The sequence below is a fragment of the Hippopotamus amphibius genome, chromosome 2, assembly GCF_030028045.1.
Source record: "Hippopotamus amphibius kiboko isolate mHipAmp2 chromosome 2, mHipAmp2.hap2, whole genome shotgun sequence".
Taxonomy (NCBI): Eukaryota; Metazoa; Chordata; class Mammalia; order Artiodactyla; family Hippopotamidae; genus Hippopotamus; species Hippopotamus amphibius.
In genome coordinates, this window is record NC_080187.1 from 85,484,401 (window position 1) to 85,501,028 (window position 16,628).

General features: G+C 40.6%; 1 protein-coding gene and 1 long non-coding RNA gene across 8 annotated transcripts in view; both read right to left on the bottom strand.

Annotated features, from left to right (window-relative positions):
• Positions 1–16,628, bottom strand: part of ADAMTSL1 (ADAMTS like 1) — a 953,154-nt gene that overhangs the window by 726,617 nt on the left and 209,909 nt on the right. The window lies entirely within an intron of this gene.
• Positions 4,636–16,628, bottom strand: part of LOC130844781 (uncharacterized) — a 136,727-nt gene continuing 124,734 nt past the window's right edge. The window contains exon 3 of the long non-coding RNA XR_009051239.1: positions 4,636–4,798. This is a non-coding gene — a long non-coding RNA (uncharacterized LOC130844781). The remainder of the gene's footprint in view (positions 4,799–16,628) is intronic.

Below are 16,628 nucleotides of genomic sequence, written 5' to 3' on the forward strand. Positions count from 1 at the left end.
TCCTCAGCAATGGGTACTGTCAGGTTTGGGGATTTCAGTCATTCTAACAGGTGTGTAGTGGTAACATTGGTTTTATTGTGTCTTTTGCCAATGACAAACAGTGTTGAATACTTTTTCATATGTTTATTTCTTTATATATATATCTTCTTTGGTGAGTTGTCTATTCAGAGCTCTTGCCCATCTGTTTGTTTTCTTAATAAGTTTTATGTGCTCTTTGCATATTTTAGACATAAGTCCTTTATCAGATATGTGTTTTGCATATGTCTTGCCCGAGTTTGTGGTTTTTTTTAACTAAAGTATAGTTGATTTACAATGTTGTGTTAGTTTCAGGTGTACAGGACAGTTATTTAAATATATATCTATGTATATCTATATATCTATATATATATATCTCTCTCAACTACTATATAGCACAGGGAGCTCTATTCCCTGTGTTGGTTATCTACTTGACATATAGTAGTGTGTATATGTCAATCTCAACCTCCTAATTTATCCCTCCCCACCCCCTTCCCCTTTGGTAACCATAAGTTTGTTTCCTATGACTATGGGTCTATTTCTGTTTTGTAAATAAGTTCATTTGTATCTTTTTTTTTTTAGATTCCACATATAAGGGATATCATATAATATTTGTCTGTCTTTGTCTGACTACTTCATTCAGTACGATAATTTCTACCTCCATGTTGCTACAAATGGCATTATTTCATTCTTTTTTATGGCTAATATTCCATTGTATATGTATATATATATGTACATATATATATATTGATATATCTATTACACCTTCTTTATCCATTCCTCTGTTGATAGACATTTAGGTTGCATCTTCTTAGGAGTTTCTTTTGCAGACAGAGCTGAAGCTTTTAATTTTAATAAAGGCTGGCTTATCAACTTTTTCTTTCATGGATTATGCTTTCTGTGCTTTATCTAAAAATTCACTACCAAAAACAAGGTCACATGGATTTTCTTGTATGTTTTAATCTAGAAGTTGTATAGTTTTGCATTTTACATTTAGGCCCATGATTCATTTTTTAGTTAATCTTTTTAAAAATATTTATTTATTTATTGGCTGTGTTAGGTCTCTGTTGTGGTGTGCGGGCTTCTCATTGAGGTGGCTTCTCTTGTTGCGGAGCGTGGGATCTAGGCACGTGGGCTTCAGCAGTCATGTTTCGTGGGCTTAGTTGCTCCATGCCATGTGGGATCTTCCAGGATCAGGGATTGAACCCATGTCCCCTGCATTGGCAGGCAGATTCTTAACCACTGAACCACCAGGGAAGTCCCGTGAGTTAATTTTTGCAAAAGATGTATGGTCTGTGTCTGGGGTTGTTTTGTTGTTGTTATTTTTGTTTTTGTTTTGTTTGCATATGGACATCCAATTGTCCCAGCACCCTAATAGTGCAATTTAATAGCAGAAGAATGAATGGATTCTTGTAGGTGTATGTGCTTATTGATGGATTAATAAATAAAACTAACATGGTGATAAAAATTCCATTGAGTTTGTAAAGTATTAGGAGTCATTAACGTGAGCCATTTACAAAGAAACTGAGGCTCAGTAGATGTGGTAATTGACTAAAGTCAACCACTGCATGGTCCTTGAAGAACTGGGAACAAGTGGTGGTCATAGGTGTTTAGTACCTATGGAGCATTATTCAAGAAGGTTCAACTCTTGCAGCTACTACACCTTTATGGTTTCTTTCTTTTGGCTTCTGGAGTCATTTCTGTCTTCAGCAGTCCACTTTTAACACACACATACCACTGAGAGTTGTTTGACTTCTTTAGTTTGAATTCCCCAGTTATACCTAAATAGCCTACACAGCATTGTAGACCCTTAGCCAGAATGAGGCTCCTCTCCTCCCCAACTCAAACAGCAGCCCTCACAGCCTCTGCGGGGACTCTATTACCTATGGATTTGCTACTTCCTGAGGTAGTCTGCTGACCTCCTGACAGCTCCAGATATTAGCAGGGAGGGATATCTTCATCCCCATACTGAATCAGAGTTCATTTCCCTCTAACACCACTAAAGTCCCATCCTTTTTAACCAAACGGAACATCCTCAGCCTGGTATTGCGAAAGGAGCACTTGACTAAATGAAAGATGTTGAGGTACCAATCCGGACTGGGTGATTGGGTGCCAGGCATTTTATTCCCAGAAGTCTTAATTCTTTAAGAGAAAGTTTTCAAATTCTCTGCTTCTAAAAAAGCTCATAAGTTGGCAAGAATTAGTTTTTGTTGTTTTGGGTTTTTTTTTTTTAGATGTTTAAAAACTGAAGTATAGTTGATTTACTATGTTGTGTTAGTTTTAGGTATACAGCAAAGTGACTCAGTTATACATATACATATAAATCTATCTTTTTCAGATTCTTTTTTCCCTGGTAAGTTATTACAAAATAATGAGTATAGGTCCCTGTGCTCTACAGTAAGTCCTTGTTGGTTATCTATTTTATACACACTACTATATATAAAACAGATAACCAACAAGAATTAGTTTTTAATTCAACTAAAAATAAAAGTAAATAATGAGAAATCACCCTAGGAGTAAGAAAAGAGTAGGAAGGATGAAAGGGGCATTGAAATAGGAGAAAGATAGCTTAAATAGCCAACTTTGCGTAGATTCAGCCATAAAGAAACAGACAATATTATGACATGTTAAGTGGCTTCCACAGCCTTAACAGAAATGCCATTCTCAAAATTTGTCTCTGTCGTAAGTCCTAGCTCTCAAAAGCAGGAAGAACACAGATCCTAATAGCACTATCTTTCCCCAGGGAATGTTTTACTCAGTTGTTAAATGTTCCCACCAGAAATCTTTTTGAAAGTCCTGAAACATATTTCATCTGCTCCTCCCCATTTTCCTACAGAAACAAAATTAACTGTTCCCTCATTGGCAGTTCCCTCACTTCTTTTAAAACTTTGTGAAGGAAATGTGGCTTTATGTGGATTATTTTCATTCCTCTAACATCCATGATGAAAGAGTTTGCTTCATGGATTCATTGAAAGAATTATTGAAGCTCCAGTTCAGCCCTTCATTATTGCCAGGGATAAAAGAAACAAAAGGTGATTTGCACTGAAGAATTTGCATCATGAAGTGTCTGTTAAACAAACCCAGCAGCAAGCATCCTCCAGGCAGGAACAGAGACCCTTCTATAAAGCATGCACACGCCTCCACTTGACCCATGGGCTTTGGACAAGGGAGAACGCCAATATGATTCCATCGGACAGAGCAACAAAAACCCAGGCTTTTGTTGCCAGCTCCAATGGCAGCCCTGAGATTCGCTGCTAAGCAACACTGTCCCCCTTGCCCTGCCCTTACTCCCCACCACCACCATAAAAAATAAAGTGAAAGTTACTGACTGTGGGAAAGGAAGATGGACTCAGGTTGGAGAGAAGCTGCAAACCTGCTCTTTAAAATCCTTCCATTTAGAGCCATCTGACCCGAGCTCATACATAATTGCTAAGTGAAGGAAACTTGCTTTGAGGGCCCCCAGGGGTCCCTCTGAGCACACCCCTTACAGGGAACATGCCAAATATGAGTATTACAGTGATGAGTGCATCCTCGGGCTCTGGCTCCATTCTCCTAGATGGCAGCAGAGAAGGAATGCTGGTTAAACCCTCTGATCGCAAGCTTGATCAACTCCAATCACCCCTACTTTACCTACGCTCAGTTTTGCCCAGTCAAGGTTAAAGTGACACTGCTCACTGCAGACCATCATCATTCTCATGCCAGCTAGTATTTACTGAGTTCTCCTGGAAGCCAGGACCCAAACCAGCGCTTCATGTACCCTAGCTTGTTTAATCTTCAAAATCATACCAAGAGTAAACATTACTCACCCAATTTTATAGACCAGAAAACCGATGCTCAGAAAGATTAGGGTAAAAACTGGCTGGGGTGGGATTTGAACTAATGCTTTACCTCATTAGGAAGTCTGTAGTTTTTCACACTTTTATACACTAACTATAACACGTACACATGGCCTTGGTCTCTCGTTAGGAGGATGGCTTTGTGATGTGACCCTGTTGTGGTTTCCTGTTGAAGGCCACTCTCTCTTTAGAGAGGCAGTGTAGTGTCACAGATGAGTGTATAGATCCCACACTTTCTGATTTCAAATCCTAGCGCTGCCTCTTGCTAGCTGAGGAACTTTGGCAAATCATTTCTCTTCTCTGTGTCTCAGTTTCCTCAACTGCACCAATTCTGTAAGTTTTTTATGAGGCTGGGATGGATCGCTAAATGTAACACTATTAGAGGGGCACTTGGCACATAGAAGGCCACTCATGAAATCTTCCCTATTACTGTTTGCCTCATAGGAGTCTGAGGGAGACGGGACATGTTGTAGCAAAACATAGGAACGCACTCTTGACACTCATGGTTTTTTGAGAGGGAAGCATAATGTACTACAAATCGCAGATTTTATGGAGAAAGTTGGAAAACACCGGCATCAGCTCTGAGTCCTGTCATGTCATTACTTTTAAGATCTGATGGTTCTGAGCTGTGCTTGTGGACAGGGCCAATCGATTTGAAGTCAGCCGATCTCCTTGCCAATTTTTTTTAATGTTGTTAAAACATCTGTTAGTCAAGAATTATTATACAAGAGGTGGAGAAGAGTTTTTGAGAACAAGAGGTTAAGTAACTTGCTCAGAGGTTAAATCAATAGTGAGACTAAATGCAGCCCATAATTCCCAATCCTCAATCCTCTCCTCTTCCTCTTGAGTCACGCTTTTCTTTTGACTGCATTCCTGGAGATCTTTGGGGAGTCATTCACTCATCAAGTCATGGGGGGGAAATATAAAACTTCCACATAAAAATATACCTGTTGAGTCAGGAGGAAAAAAAGCAAGTCACACCAGTTTGTTATTTAATTTTTCTTTAACATAACCAAGATAAATGTGCATGCAGCCCCACAAACATTACCAGTTTGGCTTTCTAACTTAGTACTTCCTCCCTCTGCTCCTGCTCAACCCCCCCACCAAACAACCATTGTGACAAATACAGTTGCTCAGAACCACGCTTGAGGACCCAACCTGCTTCTACAGGTTATACAAAGAACCATTGCAAGGCACGTTAACTAGGGCTGGCCATTTGTTAATACCCCAGATTATGAATGTGTCAGCAGCAAATGAGGCAGAAAACAAATCTAGCAGTCTACTGGCATGAGGGCTGGGCTGGGTCACAGACAACACCCTAACTCTAGCTTCAGTCTAGAAGAGGGAGAAGCGTTACATTCTACAATGCGGTCATCCCAAGATTTCCCCATGGGTTTGCCTTCGCCGTGGAGATCACTGCAGTTCCAGGCCAGAGAGAACATAACACAAGAGGCCCATTCTAAGGGCCACATTCACCCTTTCAGACACACTTCAGCTTTGATAGCAGAGGTCCAAAACCTCACCTAAGCCTACCCGTCAGCCTTTACAGTGGGGACTTGGAACATGCACCCTCCATGGAGATCAAAGGTGGGTAATGGGAGTTAAAGGCAGGAGAGTTATTTTTGTTTGTATTTTAAGTTTTAAAGAAAACAGAGCATCTATCATTAGGGTAAAAGAGCCTAGCTTAATTTCACTATTTCCTGACTTTTTCTTTGTCCTTTGGCAGCAAAGACAGAGACAGCAAGAAACTTAAAGAAATCACCATGGGGGCTAGAAGCATGGGCAGTTCTCAGCATCTGATGTCCTCATGTATCCAGCGAGCTGTGTGCGTGCAGCAGGGAACAGAAGCAACAGTCCTCCCCAGATTCATTCTAAAACTCAACGCCAGTGAAGACACTACAGGCAGGAGAAAAAGAGGCTGGAGCCCTGGAGCCCTAGGTCCTATAGCTACAGGAATAGTTCTCAGCATCATCTATCCAACAAAGTGAGCAACTTGTTGAGTTTGCTTACTCTGTGTCAGGAGTCATGCTGGGTGACATCAATGCATTGTTTCATTTAAATCTGGCCAAAGCCCTGAGAAGTACTAGTATCCTCTTTTCTAATTAGAAGATGGCTACTCAGAAAGATTAAGACACTTTCCTACAGCTGCACGGTGGTTTGTAGGGATGTAGCATCTGGCCCATCTCCTAAGTTTGAAGTAGTAGTAGCTCCTTGCTCAGTAACACCTGCTGGAGAAACCGACAGTGACAGAGGTCGACGGGGATGTCTGATGTGTGGAAGATGCTATTGAACAGCTGTCATGAGGAATTTTCCAACAATGGCACTGTCAAGAAGTACTTCTTCAATCCAGTGAGTGGTGCCTCCACCAAGAGAAGGCCACCAACCTGGAGATGGAGGGCTACCTGGAGGAGGGGTCAGCCACCCTTATGTAGTTGGGTTGCTGGGTGCAACTGTGCTGCTCTAGCTGGCTACCTGGAATGGAGGGAGAGTCTATCATTTTCTCCAATGGTTGGAACTGGTGTTTGTTTCAACTGCTTTAACTTCAGGGCTCCTAAGTCTGTCTCAGCAAGGCTGGTCCCGTGTTTTGGGGCACAGCACAGCATGTCGATGGAGTCCAGAGCTGATTCGTTAGAGCCTTCTTTTCCAACCTGTGCTCCCCGTACCAGGTGAGAAACCGAAACTTTCCTCATCTGCTCTTTCACTGGCCTTCCCTTCTCAATGAGCTCAGCATCACTGAGCTGGGGTCCATGAGGTGGGGTCTGTGTACTTGGGGGCTCTGTGAGGTAAGGAACATGTTCTGACTGCTTCAGGCCATCAGCATCTGGCACAGTGTTTGGCACAAAACAGCCACTCAGTGAAACTTTGTGAATGTCCAAGTGAAATCTCATTCTGACTCTAGGGTGTTGATTCACGTGATACATTTAAGTAAATAAGTGGTTTTCACTCCTTTATTCAGAGCTCGCCAAATAATACACGGACGCAAAAATGCACAGATGAGTGAATGGTTAAGGGAACTCTACCTCCTTTTGAATGTGTTCCAAGTGAGCCCAATTTTGAACAGCTCTATCCTATTCATTATAAGCTAATTATTTTGGGACCTTTTCCCTTTAATACTTTTAAGGATAATTTTTTTGATGGTGTGCAAATAATAGTTAACTTATCAGCCCAAACACTGCTAGCCTTAGAAAGCCTGCTTACAAGGTTGGTCCTTGGCTGGCATCTGGGAACATGGATTGGAGAGGGGAGTACTTCCCACCACCCCTAGAACTTAGAGAGTGGCTCAGTGTGCCTCAGTTGTTTGTACAAACAATGTGATTTATGCTGAACATCTGCTTTCCTTGCGGGGGCTGCAATTCCAGAATGCATTAGGCAGAGGGTGCCTACATGACCGGCCCCCCACCCCCAAATCCTTTGGTGCAGAGTATCTACTGGGCTTTCCTGGTGGACAATATTTCACACACACTTTCACAACTTGTTGCTGGAGGAATTCAGCTCATTCCACGTGACTCCATTAGGAGAGAACACTCTTGGAAGGTTTCTTCCAGCTGCCTCTGGACTTTGCCACATACACGTTTTACCTTTGATTTTACTTTGTATCACAGCTGTGAGTATGACCACATATTGAGTCCTGTGCGTTCTAGCAAATCATTGAACATGAGGGTGATCTTGGGGACCCCCAACATAGAAGGTGAAGGAAAAAAAGCTTTTCTAAAATCTTAGAAGCTTTTCCTATTTCAACTGTATTCCTTTTATGGCTTCAGCCCTTTTTACATTGTACTTTGGTCATTTTTGTCGAAGTCTAACTTTCGGGTAAGCCAGGGCTTGATTCAGCTTTGCATCACTCAGTCCAGTGCCTTATACAAAGTATACATCTAGTAAATAGTTGGTATGCGAATGGGTCAATGTCGCTTAGCTATTTCTCTCAATTACAATGCCTGGCTCAAAATATTGTATACTTTTATTTGACCTGTTTGGAAGTGAGATCATTAGCATCCCCTAAACTTCCAGAGTTTCTAAAAATTCCATAAGTCTCTGAAGACAGAGAAAGATACAATATTTGTGAATGGCTGAAGATCATAAGAAACCAATAAGGAGGAATCAGATTTCAACTTAGGGGAAGAAATGCACAATATATTTTTGAAATTTTCTAAAGAAAAATTCAAATGTCAATTTCAAACTTTGCTAGCCCAATATCAACGGGAAAAACTGTGATTTCATGTGTATAGCTTGTATTGACTCATGAAGTTTATAAGATTAAAGTATTACACACACAGCAATCACATAGGATGGCTATATTTACCGCTTTGTACAAGGGTTATATAACATAGCATATATTTAGCATCTTAACTTTTGACTTCCCGGCCACCTAAAAGTTGGATGGAACTTGTTTCCTTGGGAGGATTCTCATCTAGAGTGATTTGAAAACTCTTGTGGATTTGCAAGGGAGTTTTCAGAATAGGAAAATTAGAAGAGGATGGAATATAACAGAAGAAAGTTGGCTTCCTTTTTCTTCGACTCTGCTCTCTGGCACTTACTTGGGAAGCTTTCCTTTCCTTTCCTTTCCTTCCTTTCCTCAACACTCTGGATTTTTAAAAAAGATCTTCTAACAAGATATGTCATTTGTTCTGCTTTAAAGTACAGGGGACCTTGTAGAATCATGTGTATATGCCCCAGTGTGCCCTCTGCTGCCTTGGGAGGGGAAGAAGAGAATCTAATACTGACTTAGGAAATAGAATATGCTGCCTCAACATTGAACACAGAAACCAGGCTGACAAAAGTTTGCCCTTCAAAACTGCATTTCGAATGAAAATATTATAAAGTCCAGGGTTTGCTGAATCAATCAGTGAGTCGGTTGGTCACAAGACCGTAAAATGTTGGAGCATTGTATTCTGCCCTTGTTCTTCCAAGGGCAAGAAATGAGATTTCAGACAGGTGAGATGATGTCCCCCAAGGTCTCATAGTTCTTTAGTGACGGATATCAGAGCAGGATCCATGTGTCCAGACATCTTCTCATCAATGTCTTCTTAGTCTTCCGAGTATATGCACATATACACACTCATATGTACTCTCAGCTACACACACACCATAGTAAATGGGGACATATAAGAGACTCATGGCGATGGTGCAATCCATTCAAGGCAATGTTATTTAGGTCTTGACAATTTAACCACTCTAGATATGATCTACTTTAAACTAAATAATCTCATTGGAATGCTAGTGCTCCAGCAGGAGTTAATAAACATGCTACAAAAAGCAAAACTCCACCCTCCTTTTTTCTCCAGGACTCCTAGAACTGGCTTGCTGTGTCTCTGCAGTGCTTCCTTTCTCATCCAGGTATTTTGAGAACACTTATACTATGAGAACACTTGTTTTCAAAGTTGATTTTCCATTGGTAGTATAGCACAGCAGAAGCTATGGTTCATCTTAGTAACCAGACCCCATGGTAGCACACTAGCTTCAGCACTGGAGGCTCCCAACTGTGCTAAAAATTGCAAGTAACTCATTTCAAAATGCAGAAAACACAAACCTAGAGCCTTTTCATGTTCATTATTCCCTGAACTTAGCATACCCAGCCTGAAAAGCGTCAGCTGCTGGCGACGTGTGTAAAGAAGACATAATCGGGGAGATATCTATCTAGAAAAAACATCTGCAAGATACACACATAAACACAACTTGGTTTTATCTCAAGAAAGTTCTAAAACTATAGTAATTACAACCACAAAAGTCTTTCCAATTTTCAAAGCAATGTGAACACACATTACCTCATTTAATTGAATAGTTTTGACAATATTCCCATTAGGTGAGTTTTATCACCCTATCCTATAGAGAAGGAAAATGAGGTTCAAGCATTTAAACTGGTTGCCTGAGAACACACAGCCAGCACGTGGCACAGTAAGGCCCCACACTCAGCTCTGCAGGACTTCAAAACCCAAAGCCAAAGGTTGTGTATGCCAGGACTTCTCGATTCTTGGTCCAGCTGTCCAGTAGGTGATCCCTTCCTTGAGAAATCCTCCTTGCAACCAGAACAGTCCTCTCTGTCTGTATTCACTTGTTTGAATCTTAGGCCAAGGGCACCTTTCTTTTGAATGTTTCTCTCCCCACATTTGGAAAAAAGTTCTTGCTCTCCATCAATGGAATTCTTAGCACGCTAGAATAATGTGCTTGAAAAGGCAACTTCTGGTTACTAAAAGGGCCCTTTAGTTATTAAATAGATAGTGAAACACAATACACAACTCTACCATTATAGGCATTTCAACCTTTCAGGTGGGAATTCTTTATAATTATTTTTCTTCCATGGGGTTTTATTTTATACATTGTTTTAGCTTTCTCCAAAGCCATTATATACACCCCAATGGAAAAATTCATCTCCTGCAGAGTCATAAATGGTTTCCTTAAAAATTCCATCACGCACTTTATTACTAGAAAGCAACTACAGAAAGGCTTACATGTCAAGAAATTTAAGGTTGACCACTGGGGCTAATGGAGCTTGGGCTTTCAATATTAGTCTATCAGAAAACAGTAAAAATAAAACAAACAAAAAAACCTTTTTTTTCTTTTTTTTTTTAAGATCCCCATGTCTTTTTCTAAGATGACTGTTGAAGGCCCAAGGCTTCGACCACTCCCAATTTAGCATGAAGAAAAGTATAAAGACCCACACTTCTCTTCTATAAATATTATAATTATTGCAATAATAAAATTCTTTCCTCACTTGTCTTCAAACTAACATAAATTTATTTTCTATTTAAAATGATGGACTCTGCCAAGAAAACAGAAAGAAAACCTAGGATTAGACTGAGCTTCTCCAGCAACAACAGGTATTTTCCTAGAAGCCTGGGATACTATCACTGTCTGCAGAAATTGTAGCCTCATCCCTGACTCATCCCTCACCTGCCTCTCCCTTCCCACCCCATCCAATTAATTCTCTTTCTCTACTGAGGAGGTTCTCACAGACATGTTGCATTAACCCCTTGCCTTCCCTCCACACTCACTCACTCTGCCTCAATTAGAGATTTTTCCTATTTCCACCTTCAGCTTCCCCACCCATCTCCATCTCCCGCCCTCCAACCTCACCTCCTTTAAGCCACACCCCCACATTTCCGCCACCTGGGTTTTTCCAAATGCGGCCCTTCTCTTTCACTACCCTGTTTAAATATGCCCATGGCTGCCAGTTACAACATGTTCTCACTTCTTGCCATAATGTACCAGGCCAATCACACTACAACTTGGGGCTGTTGCCCAAATATCTGCTTTCTGGCTTCACAGCCTTTGATCTCAGAGCCTCCTGCTTGGAATGCATCCCTTCCCTTTTTTCCTTTTGTAGAGACAATGCAAAGTTCCACTTAACCGATATCCCCTCTTCGAAGCCTTTGCTGACTTCCTCAAACAGAGGTAGTCCTTCTCTTTCCTGTGCCACACTGGCGCCACTCGCCACTCTCTTGCCTACCTCTAAGAAAGCACTTCACCTGTGCACTCCCGTTGACCAAGCTGTCTCTCCTAACATGCTACCATGTCAGGGGCTGTTTTCAGAATTCATGTTATATCCCTAAAACCAACATAACCTTTTGGGGTTTTGTAGTTTTTTTTAATTTTTATTGGAGTATAGTTGATTTACAAAGCTGTTAGTTTCCACTGTATAGCAAAGTGAATCAGTTATACATATACATATATCCACTCTTTTAGATTCTTTTCCCATGTAGGTCATTACAAAGTCTTAACTAGAGTTCCCTGTGCTATATAGTAGGTCCTTATTAGTTATCTATTTTATACATGGTAATGTGCATAGGTCATATTACTCAGCCATAAAAACGAATGAAATAATGCCATTTACAGCAACACAGATGGACCCAGAGACCATCATACTGAGTGAAGTAAGTCAGACAAAGACAAAGATCATATGATACCGCTTATATGTGGAATCTAAAAAAAATGGTACAAGTGAACTTATTTACAAAACAGAAATATAGTCACAGATATAAAAAACAAACTTATGGTTACTGGGGGGAAAGGAGGGTGGGATAAATTGGGAGACTGGGGTTGACATATACCAAGATACCTTTTGAATACAGTGTTTTTAGAGAATGCCACCTCCTCTTGCCTAAATGCACCTTGTTGATGTGCATTATCTAACCCAGTGGTTCCAAAATGATATGTCGACATCAGAATCACCTGGGAGCAATTAGGAAAATTATTCCTGAGGCATACCTCTGAACTCCTTTATCAGACTCTTTAAGGGTATTCCTTGGAAATCTTTATTTTTAATAAGTCTCCCAAGAGGTTCTGATGTGCAGCCAGATTTGGGAACCTCTGTGCAACTTACCTGACTTACTGAGTCTTGTAAATGCTCTCCCTACCTTCTTCCACACGTGTATTATACAGCTGAGAGGGAGACAGTGACGGGCATGGGGTATGTATTACAACAGTCTGAATCTTGGCTCTGTGCATTCTAACTATGAGATCATGTTGGCAAATAAATGAACTAATCTGTGCCTTGAATTTTTCATTTTTAAAATTTATTTTATTGAAATTAATTTACAATGTTGTGTTAGTTTTGAGTGTGCAGAAAAGTGACTCAGTTATACATATATGTATATATTCTGTCTCAGATTCTTTTCCATTATGTTATTACAAGATATTGAGTATAGTCCCCTGTGCTATACAGTAGGTCCTTGTTATTTACCTGTTTTATATGTAGTAGTGTGTATATGTTAATCCCAAACACCTAATTTATCTCTCATTTTAAATGAGAGAAATGCTATGCCTCTCAGTGGTTATTTGTGAGGGGTATCCTATAAAAGCACTTAGTATACAGCATCGCGTGAAAAAGGGCACTGCTTCAATATGAGCTGTGATGATGACGTTGGCCCCTCATTAGGAAGATGGCACTGCATGTTCAGAGTTAGGGAGGGAGAGTAGAAATCATAACAAAACAGTATATCCTTAAAATGTTAAGGACAAATATGGTGACCATTTGCAAATATATTATATCAGTATACCTTGCAGATAACCCTTTAGAAATGTGCTAATTTGCACATGGCTTGCCCGCTCTCCCTTAGTCTCATGATGTAACATTTTCTGTAAAATCTAACAAATGGCTACACAATATGAGAGCTGGAAGTGACAAAGGCAGTGATGATAGTGGTGGAAGAGGAGGACGTGGAAGGAGAGGAGGCAGAGAAGAGGCGCAAAAAAGAGAAAGCAAGAGAACCATATTGTCACCTTGTCCCAGCAGCAACAGTCCCCTGCCTTCATATACTGTTAGATTGCAGAAAAATCAAGGCTCAAATAAACACATTAATAACCTGCAGAGGGTCCACATGAGAAGTTGAAACTTAATAGCCTAGATAAAACTGAAATACATCTGAAATTTTTATAAGCAATGATTAAATGCTTTCTTCGCCCCTCAGTGGAAAAAAATTAAGATGCTGTTAATAAGCAATGCATTCTATTTATTTGTTTATTTATTTATTGGCTGCGTTGGGTCTTCATTGCTGCACATGGGCTTTCTTTCTCTAGTTGCGGAGAGTGGGGGCTATTCTTCATTGTAGTGCCCGGGCTCCTCATTGCAGTGGCTTCTCTTGTGGCAGAGCACGGGCTCTAGGCGCAAAGACTTCAGTAGTTGCGGCGCACGGGCTCAATAGTTGTGGTGCATGGGCTTAGGTGCTCCACAACATGTGGGATCTTCCTGAGGCAGGGATCGAACCTGTGTCCCCTGCATTGGCAGGTGGATTCTTAACCACTGCACGACCTAGGAAGTCCAGCAATGCATTCTTTAAACTGTAGTTCCTTATTTAAATATTCACTATTCTGCTTTCAAATTATTTCAGCCATTTCACTGGTAGCAGATTTCAAATATTTGATTGTTCCTATTGTTTTAATGAGATTATCACTGGTGAGTGCTGCCCACCTTCTTTTCCTGCAATATAGTTCCTAGTAAATAATTTCTTTCAAAGGCATTTAAGATTTGAGTCTCTGGTCTTATATTCTGCAACACCGGCTTTCCTGATAATCGCATGAATCTTATTAAACACTGTGTGCTAAAGTTTATCCTTAAAAACGTGATCTGAATGTATCCCTTGTATGATGTGCTCTGTGACAAGTCAATTCTGACCTATTTCCCTCCTGTACCATTTTACTTTCCTCACCGAACCAGACCAAATGCCATATACGGGGTTGCACATGCAGGTCAGCTTTAAGTCAGATGTTTATAATCAGCAATATTGAAATATCTCATTTAACCGGGCAATAAACAGAGATCAAATATGCCCCAGGTGAAAACCAGTTGTTACTAACAACGACAGAAGGCAAAGCAAGATCAGCATTGCTTCCTTTGTCCAGCCATGACTTTTCTCGAAGTGAAGAGACCAGTGTAATTAACCAGAGGGAATATCACTGCAATTCTGTACTGACAATGCCTCTCCTTCAATTTTTGAAGGTGTGTCTGTGGATGTTTAGTCATCCTAGCTGTCCCCACTAAATCTCCCTATGTTGGCTGATGGCCTTGCTGTCACTGCTCAAAGAGCTGTCTCCCCAACAAACTCTGCCACTCTGTTTCCTATTTTGAAGATCAAAGTATCATTTCAGATGCTTGGGCTTCACTTCTCCAGTGAATTCACTTCCCTGAATTCTGTAATGACTTTGGTAAATCTCAGGCTGTTTGTTTACCTTAAGGAAAAACCCACCACACCCACTGGCAAGTTTTGAGTACATTACGCAGAACAGTACTTCTTCAGTGTCAAATGCGTGCTTAAGTGAAATGTTTAGTACTATGGGCAGAATCTGTAAATGTCAAACCTTAGGATGATTAGCACTTAACTCATCTCAACAAATTATATAACTGCACTTTTTACAGGGCCCTGAGAGACATTATACTCTGAGGGCCTCTTTCTTGCAGCAAAGTTCATCTCAGCTCCATCCTACCATTTGTCAATAAGCAGAATTGAATCTGAAGCCAAAATAGGATAATGGGTGTGCTCTCAAGACATCGGCTTAATGATGTTAATAATCAAATGGCACCCCTGCCATGCAGCAACAACACACGAGCCCCTGTAGGAGTTCAGATAAGTAGCAGCACACTGGACATTCCTGTCAGTGCTTGCACTCAGAGCACTCACAAATCTTTACACTAAAGTCTTTCAGGTCAGTGTCCTATTTCCTTTCACTGTGGATACTTACTTCCACATTTGGAGTTCCTATTATATGATCAGAATTTCCTTGTGCCAAATTAGGCTTCCAAAGATCTGGTTTAAGGGGAGTTTATTTCAAATAACAGCTTGCCAATGTAGGTTACTTAAAGAATTACATGTCCCGTTTTCATTCCTTAATATTCAACAATACAATATTGTTATTGTTCTTCCATCTTCTCCCAACACTTCCCAATGTGCCACCTTGCCCACAAATGCCTTTTTATTAGATGAGAAGCTATGCATTTGTTGAATCAGATCCAAAGATTTAATGCTGCATCGTGGCTATGGCCATGTTCTCAATTCTAGTTGACTATGGGAATCATTTATTTATTTGCTTATTTTTTAAAATATTATAGGTATCTCTTACCCTAACTCCATCATAACCTCCCTTAGACACAATATTTACAGATTTACAGGTGATTCTGATCCATAGCTAGGATCAAGAACCCTAGGTTAAAAGAATCCTGGATTCTGAAGCCACAGGGAGCCGGGTTTGAATGCAGGTTCCACCATTTATTGGCTTTGAACAAGTTATACTGCTTCTATATAAGCAGTACAGACCAATGGAATCAAAAGCTCAAGGGATAAAGCCTAAACATGGGTCATATTTAATAACACCCTAAGTGATTTTAATGTGTAACCAGGATTGAAAATTACTACTCTAATACTTAGTTGTTGGATTTGTAAAATACAGATAAATATGGAAATTCAATGAAATACTTCATGAAAAGGATTAGCCCAGACCCAGGCCGACACAGCTCAATAATGCTGGTAGTTACTATTGTTAAGGCAGAAGACAGAGGAAGAGCAATGACTGGACATGGCCTGGCCATCTGGAGCTGGGGCAAAGCTGACAGAGGTGGCCCCTCACAGCTGATCTCCGTGAGCACCTCACTGCACCAGAGGAGGTACAAGCTACCCAGGGCCCCCTGGGAGAGAATCCGAACGCTAGCTCTGTAATACTGGGCAAGTTCCTGAACCTGTCTGAACCTCAGAGGCACAGAAAATAAATACATTACAACCACCACAAAAAAGGAATGTATATTAGTGCGTATGCTGGGGGTGGGGGCAGGCAGGCCACCAACCTGACATAGTACAGGACATGAAACAAAAATGGCAGGAAATTGGTGTTTGGGGGAGATGGGACTGTGAGCCTTACAGTTTCTGAGCAGAGAGTAAAAGGAAAAAAAACGTGTAAAAAGTAGGTTCAGTTTGAAGTAATGTATGTGATGGATGGGAAGTTGGAGTTGCCAGAAGCAAAGAAAGCAGCTAGGAAAGTATAATGTAATCCAGGAGCAGTGGAATGAAGGCCTGGTGAGTACATGGTTTAACCCATCTGGGCTATAGTTGCCTTATATGAGCTGTCAGAGGGTTGTGGCAGACGATCTTGAAGAATTTATTTAGCTCTGATATTCTAAGATCCTCTGACATGCCATTTAGACTAGACATGAAGATATCGTTTAATGGAAACAGCAGCAGTTGGAGATGATGGAAAAGTTGTGGAGATGAATAGTGGTGATAGTTGCAGACAATGCGGATGTACTTAATGCCAATGAATCATATATTTAAAAAGGGTTAAAATAATAAATTATGT